The following is an 8,093-nucleotide window of genomic DNA, read 5'->3' on the forward strand; positions in this document are numbered from 1 at the left end:
TTTTGCTCTCATTTGTCTAATTCTTACACTAATTTTGTCACAATAAAATATATACCATAACTCACATTAAAGTAAAAAATTCCACAAGACACCAAAAATAAAAAAATAAATAATCTAACCGTAAAACTTACCAAAACTATAAGTAGCCCAACACAAAAGAACGTACTTTTATTTGCTTATTTATTATTTATTATTTATTATTTTATGTAACTTTTGATAGCTGATAAGTATTTATTATTTATTATTTATTATTTTATGTAACTTTTGATAGCTTATAAGTATTTATTATTTATTATTTATTATTTATTTTATTATGTAACTTTTGAAAGCTTATAAGTATATATCACGAGGCGTTAATGATTTCTATTCATACGTAAATAGTAAGGACATTTTTAAATTTTTGTATAAGTTTAAGGGAATGAAACATTTTAAAGTTCAACGATATTTTTAAAACAAAATACTAACATTTTTCATCCAAAATTAATGATAGAGATATATTTTTAATTATTTTTGAAAGTTTAAGTGTAGTTTTGAAACTTTTGAATATCGAATATTTTTTACACAAAGTACACTCTTGATAGATATTTTGGGGTTAATTGGCAGTAGGGGGTAGTTTTGAAAAAAAAATTAGGAAAAATGGGTGTTTTTGAAAAAATTTGAATAAATAAGGTTGTTTGCTTGGCTTATTTTCTCTTTTTAAATTTATATGTGCCACGTGTATTTCTTTGTTATTTTTAACTTTTATTTTTTCGATGTGTTATTCCCTTATTTCCCTTTATTTCTTCTCCTTCTTCCCAACCTCTCTTTATTTCTTCCCCTTCTTACTTTTTTTATTTACCTATCTTTATTTCTTCTCCTTCTTATCTTTTTATTATTTATGTTTCTTTGTTTGTTTTTATTTTCCAACAAAATTTATTTCTATTAAAATTTTATAATTGGATTTACAATTAAATTTTTTAAAAAACATGTTAAATTTGAATTGTTTTAATATCCTAGTCCTGATAAAAATATTGTACTTTTAGTCTATAATTATAAATTTAAGTATCTACTTTACATTCGAATTAATTATAATTTATTAGTAATAATATTGTTTTAGTTACTAAACCATTCTTACGACTTTTGTAATACTTGTTTTTTAAAAGATATTTTTTATAGTACTTGTAAATATTTATTTTTTTTTTATACCCGTTAAAATTTAATTTAAACACTCACTATAAGAATTTTGGGTTTTAATGTCGGTTTTAAACCGACATTAAAGATAGTGTTATTAAAGCCCTTCATGTTGATTGTCTTTAATGTCGGTTTTAAACCAACATTAAAGGACTTTTGTAACAACGTCTTTAATGTTGGTTGCAACCGACATTAAAGCCCTTTAATGAAATTTGCAGTCGACATTAAAACCCAGAATCTGTCTGTTTATCAATTATTGTCCCTTCTTTTAAATTCCATTGTCGAATCCATTTTTTCGGTCAAAAAGTATAACACGACACATCATCATCGAACACTGTGGCTATGGCATATTATTTATGTATGGATTGCAAATCTATTACATTTAATCCACAAATTCTGCTATAAAATTATAATTTAAAAGGTCGTACAATAATTCAGCCCTTGAAAACACAAATTACAAGTAATACAAACATTATGGTTTTACAAACATTATGAGTTCATTGTCCCTCTCCACTTGGTAAGTATGGATCCCTTCATAATTCTTCTTGAATAGACCCCCCAGCTTCAACAGTGTCTAGTTATAAGCATCTTTGTCTGAGCATTGTTATTCAAAGGATCACAAACAAAAAAGGTTTAAGACAAAAGATTGAAGGTGAAAATGTGATCAGAATGCATATTCAACTAACCGTGTTTATTGGGAATGTGTATAAATGGTACATTCAAGGAAAAATTCTTGTAGGGAATGTGTTGGATCTAGAGTTCCCCAAGAAAAAGCATAAAGAGGTTACGATACCAAATCTTTACTCCTTTGTTGCACCTGCAAAACAAGAAAACTCAATAGTTGAATAAATGAGAGAATCTTCTTTTTCAAGATCTTGAAGAAGAGAAGCTTGGTTACCTAGATATGAGATACGAAGACGATGGAAAATTTTCGACAGCATAACGATGCTACCACAACAAAATAAAAAATTTACCTTGAACCTGTTCAAAGAAACACACTCCTAAAAATATTTACAACTACTAGTTCTCAACAGAACTATCAGAATTCCCAAAAAAATGAATATTCAAGAACAGATACATCAATAAGCAAATTTAGCTCATAATGTACTTCAAATCTCAAAAGTTGTCACAAAAACTACCATAGTGCATAAATAACCCACAAACTACCATAGTGCAACCCACAAACTCAAGCACCTTGAATCAAATCTAAATTACAAATAAATAGTATGCATGAGTCATAAACAGGTGTTACATTCTAATCCAATATGTTTACATTCTAATCCAATCTAAACTACAAAGAGGCCAATGGCCTTAAGAGAAATAATTCATTGCAATATGTTTACTCACCTCTTTATTGCAAGCATGGTTGTGGCGCTTCGGTGGAGACACAATTGATACTACAAACGAGTACTATTTTCTCTAGCCAACCACGCTAGTCCAACACTATATTTTAGTACAAATTCATGTTAGTTGAACTATGCTCACATTAGTTTGTTACCCACCTTACCTTACCCTTTCTTTCTACAAGAATACTACCACATAAATATGGACATATTTTAATCTATGATTCGTTAGAAGAGAAGAAAAATCCTTAACCGCTAAATTATACTTATATTGACATGTTTACGTTTAAAATTAAAATAGTTTGGAAACATGAACATAATATTTAATATAACATTTATTCTAAAAAAGGAAAAACAAAAACTCAACATTATTTGCTTAACCTTTTAGTTTATATATTAAATTTTTTTTTTAAAAAAAAAGAGTTAATATTAGTTTTGAAAAATAAAACTTTATATCAGAATATCAATGATAATCTCTTTTTTTTCCTGAAAAAAGAAATTTAATTAATCATCGTGATAAAGAATAAAGACCAATTAATTGAGTTTTTTTTTCTTTTCCTTTTTCCTTAAATATTTTTATGTTTGAGTTCTTAATTACCTTCCATCCTTTTATTTTCTTGTTAGTACAATTAGGGATAGAGAATTTGAACCACAATTCTCGTAGTTTTTAAAAGACTTGTATGTCAGTTGAACTATACTTGCTTTGACTTAATACCTCCGAACTAAGCATAGTTTTGTTAGTTAGGTTCAAATTCCAAAATCACTCATATAAATACACAGGCAATATTATTAGAAACACCATGATAGGAATACAAATAAATACTTTTAAAATGATGAGAACATGAGAGGAAGAATTCCAAACATATTAGAAGTTGAATATAACAGTATAAGAATGATATCTAGTTTAAAAACACTAAAATCTACTTTTTGAACATCTTCACTAAGTTATTACCTCGAAATTTAACATCAAAGGTTAGTCCAACAATTTTAAGAACAATAATCTCAAATAATAGTTGCCTGAAAATGTTCTATTTATTTTCAGTTCAGGAGTTTAGAATGAATTATTGTCAGGAGTTTAGAATGAACCTTTAGGAATTTCTTTCTCACCTTGTTTGACAAAAGAGGCTGGAATTTTGGTCAGCTAAGCAAATATATCATCATCAAGAGAGCAGACTGATGAAGATGATGATGTTGAAGGAGAAAATTATATGAATGAGCAAATGGATCCTGCATCTGCTAAACGTGTTAGAAGGTAACATTTATAGCATTTCGGTTAAATGAACTTCAAAAGAATAATAAATAGAAAAATTACCTTCTCAAGGGTTTCCTCAATTGCTTTGTCGCTCAGCTTCTCACTCCTACCTTTCTTAAGGATGTTATCACAAAAGATAGCAAGTAGTTTTGCACTAGAACTTCAAGTAATTCAACAAATGATATACAACAAAATTATTAATCAAATCGAATTTCAAAGGCCATAGACACAAAAAGGCCCAAATTTAGGAGTAGAGAGATATATTGGAGTGAAACCGCAACTGGCTTTCATTGAGACATTTACACAAGCAGTTGAGAGGCGTAAACATAAGAACAAAAATTGTTATGAGTTTAAGAGAGGAAAGAGAAGAAGAGCATATTGATGGTGACAGCGATGGAAAAAGAAGGGGAAAAGAGCATATTAAACATAATGGTGACAGCAGTGCGGTGGACAGGGACCTGCAAATGACTAACAAAGATGGCAACGGAAACCTAGACAGAAACGCAAACAAAAAGATGCTGATGGCTAGGTGAATGCACCTGATCCGGTGGCGGAATGAACGACGAACGACGACGGTGGCAGATCTGGCGAACGATGGCGGTAGATCTGGAGACATACAAACGACAGCGGAAGATCTGGAGACATGCGAATGACGGCGACAGATCTAGAGACACGCGAACAAAACGAACAGTAGATCCGGCGAATGACAGATTTGGAGACACGCGAATGATGACGAAATATGCAGCAGATCCGACTGAACAACCAGCAAATCCACTTTGGAAGAGAGGAGTGAGAAAGAATAGGGTCTGAAGAAGGAAGTTTGAGAATGAAGGAAAAAGAAAAGAGAGGGAGAGTGAAGAGGGAAATGAAAAAAAATGGGGGATAAATAGAAAGTTAGAGGAAAAAGTGAAGCGGGTCTTTAATGTCGGTTTAAAACCGAAATTAAAGGTATCCCTACAATGTCCGTTTTAAACCGATGTTAAAGATCTGCTTTTAAAAAAAAACCGATATTATACATCCGATTTCACTTTTTTCAACTGACATAAAAGCCTAAAATTCTTGTAGTACTATATAATGATTATTTAATTTTTGTATTATTAATGCAAAATTATTTCCCCTAATTGTATGCATATGTGACCAAAAGTCAAAATTATAAACTCTTCAACTCCCATCCAAATATAGTTAAACTAAAAAAAAATTATTAGTCGTCAATTATAACTTGAATACTAGCAATCATAATTGTATGTTGTAGTTTTAGGGAAAAAATTGTAGTTTTTTACGGAAAAAATTGTAGTTTTAGTTTGTAGTTTTAGGGAAAAAATTGTAGTTTTAGTTAGTCAAAACTTGCAATAGTTTTTTTAAAACATTAATACAAGTTAAACTAATATTTTTTAGCTTAATTTTTAAATATAAAAATCAAATAGTTATCCAACAGAGTACTAATTTTCAATTTTTTTGCTTTTGAAAATTAAGTTTATAATAAATACATCTTCTATCCAGGGTTTCTTTATTTTGTTATCTATATTTTAGGAGCATTTTTAAAAATTAAGCTAATTTTTTAAAATTCAAAAAATTAGATTTTAAAATTTTATTTTGTTTTGTTGTTGTTATCACTGTTGTTGTTGTTTTTAAAATTTACTTGAATTCAAATGTTTAATTTGAAACAAATGAAAATAGTGGTAACAAGTCGTAAAAAAATAAAAATAATTTATTTTTTAAAACAAAAACAAATAGTTACCAAAAGTCTACTTCTTTGTTTGTTTTTAATTTCCTTAGTTTTCTTATTTAGAGTCAATGCCATTTATTGTTAACTAATCCTTTAGATCCGAATTCTTGCCATTTAAAAAGCATTTACTAATCCTCAGGAAAAAAAAACATTTTCTAAGTGAAGAATTTCCATGATAATTAATTAATTAAAGAAAGCATACCATTAGAAAGGCCTTGAGGTTGTTCTCTGTAATGGACTCTCAACTATCCGCGCTATCCTTAATCTCCAACAGAAACTGTAAAAACCCTCTTCTTTCCTCCCCATTTCCTCCCCTCTTCCTCGGTTCTTCAATGGCAGAATTCAAAATCTCATAAAAAACATTCATCACCTTCTTCATCTTCCTCGCAATCCCCTACAAATCAAACCAACTCAACGCCGGAACTTTGCTTCCAAATCAACCTCATCCATTCCGATTCCCCACCCTCAGCTACCCCACATCATTACCATAACTGTTTTCAGAGCGGCGAAGAAACCCAATTTGCCTATATTGATTGGAGTTCCCGCCGATTCGAACACACCTTCGTTAGTAAATATTTAAGTTTTAAAAGAAAAAAGATATTTTGAGAATCCCAAGTTGCTAAGATTGGGAGTGAGACATCACTTTTATACTCCCACCTTAAGTTATAGATTTGGGACCCAAGGGGTACCCATGTTTTAGTGGGAGTGAGGAGATAGGAAAATATGGTTACAATGGACATCCCACAAAGGTGTATGTAATTATTTTTAAAAAAATTATTATTATTATTTTTATTATTATTTCGCATACGGAACAGTTGGCTCTTGAGGCCTATAAAAGGTGCAAGCCTTTCAATAGTTTGATCATCTCATTTTCATCTTTCACAATGCTTTCTCTCTCGAACTCGTTTTCTTTTCCATTTTCTGAGCATCTCAGTTTTGACAAGTATGAGATTTTTTATCGGGTATAGTGTATCTTCGATCAAGACAATTTTATATATTAGGGTTGTTTTATCCTAGGGACGACATGACAATTTCCATAGAAATGCTTGCACACTTGGGCAGAGCTGCAAAACGTCTTAAAGAGAGCAAGATCTGCGACTCAGCTTGTAACAAGATTCTGTTTTGCAGGTTTCATTTTCTTGACGACTGCTATTTGAAACGGTTCGTTATTGTCAAATCTTGTCCATCAGAGGGTAGCAGATCCAAAAATTTTAAGACGATTTCCTCTGCCACTGTTGCGATGGCCCTTTCAAATCAGCACGACATTATGGCATTCGACCTCAACCGTCCATTTCGATTCGAAGGAGTGAACTTCAAATGGTGGAAGCAGAAGATATTGTTTTTCTCACAGACAAGAAGGTTGTCAACGTTTTCACTACGGAGAAGCCAACTATCCCAAAAAGAAGATCCTACTGAACAACAAATCAAAGAAGTTGTTGATTGGGAAGAAAAAGATTTTTTGTGTAAAAAATTCATATTAAACGGTTTGACTGATGATCTGTAAGATTCTACAGCTCAATGAAGACAACAAAGAAAGTTTGGGACGCCTTGTAGAAGAAGTACAATACCAAGGAAGTCAGGTATGAAAAGATGCCATCAACCATTACCTTAAGTTCCAAATGGCGGATGACAAATCTGTGGAGGCCCAGTCCCTCGAGATGCAGAAGATAGCCCATAAAATAATAAGTGAAGGTATGCTCCTAAACAAGCAATTCCAAATTGTTATATTATTGACAAAATGCCTCCCTTGTGGAAGGATTTTAAGAACACCTTGAGGTACAAGACCAAAGAATTTTCCTTTGAGAGTAATCACCCGCCTAGGATTGAGGAAGAAGCCCGGAAGCAAAACCAAAGGGAGGAGGTCAATATCATTCCTTGGAAATCTGCCTCTGTTGTGATAAAGCCTAACAAATAATCCAAGGAAACCAAGAGGAATAGTTATAACGTGGTTCTAGTAATCAGAACAATAAAAAGAAACGGAAATCCTCTCAGAAGAAAGGGTACAATTCCTTTGCTTTGACTGTAATAAACCTGGACATATGGCTAGGAACTGTGGGAACAAACATCATCCTGCTGGTCAGACGAACCTAACAGAAGAATCATTAGTTGCCATGATCACAAAAGTAAATGTGATCAGTGGTTCTAAGGGATGGTGGATAAACATTGGCGCTATGCGCCACATCTGTCATGACATTAGTCTGTTTAAAACTTACACTGAAACTAAGGATAAGAACATACTGTTGGGGGATCCCACTCAACGAAAGTTGTTGGAACTGGCGAGATGGAACTGAAGTTCACATCCGAGAAGATTATCACCTTGAAGGGTATCTTGCACACTCCATAATAAGAAAAAACTTGGTCTCGGGCTATCTTCTCAATAAGGTTGGGTTTACTCAAACTATATAGGCAGATTTATATACCCTTACTAAGAATAATGTATTTGTAGGGAAGGGTTATGCAACTAAGGGCATGTTCATATTAAACCTAGACATAAATAAAATGAAATCTTCTGTTTATATGTTGTGTTCTTTGAATATTTGACATGCTAGGCTTTGTCATGTTAATAGGAGATTAATTAGTAACAGGATTAGGCTAGAAATGA

At 31.7% G+C, this 8,093-nt stretch overlaps 1 long non-coding RNA gene across 3 annotated transcripts; it reads right to left on the reverse strand.

The window, feature by feature from the left end:
- Window positions 1-1,958: 1,958 nt before the first annotated feature.
- Window positions 1,959-5,045, reverse strand: LOC120068125. 3 transcript variants are annotated; one of them, XR_005479097.1, is made up of 4 exons: window positions 3,826-5,045; window positions 3,621-3,746; window positions 2,518-2,613; window positions 2,091-2,151 (listed from the first exon to the last, which is right to left on the reverse strand). It is a non-coding gene; the product is annotated as an uncharacterized LOC120068125 (long non-coding RNA). The 3 variants fall into 3 exon arrangements; XR_005479098.1 differs by lacking the exons at window positions 2,091-2,151; window positions 2,518-2,613 and adding an exon at window positions 1,959-1,987; XR_005479099.1 differs by lacking the exon at window positions 2,518-2,613 and having other exon boundaries at window positions 2,093-2,151.
- Window positions 5,046-8,093: the final 3,048 nt, after the last annotated feature.

Source organism: Benincasa hispida, chromosome 12, assembly GCF_009727055.1.
Source record: "Benincasa hispida cultivar B227 chromosome 12, ASM972705v1, whole genome shotgun sequence".
NCBI lineage: Eukaryota > Viridiplantae > Streptophyta > Magnoliopsida > Cucurbitales > Cucurbitaceae > Benincasa > Benincasa hispida.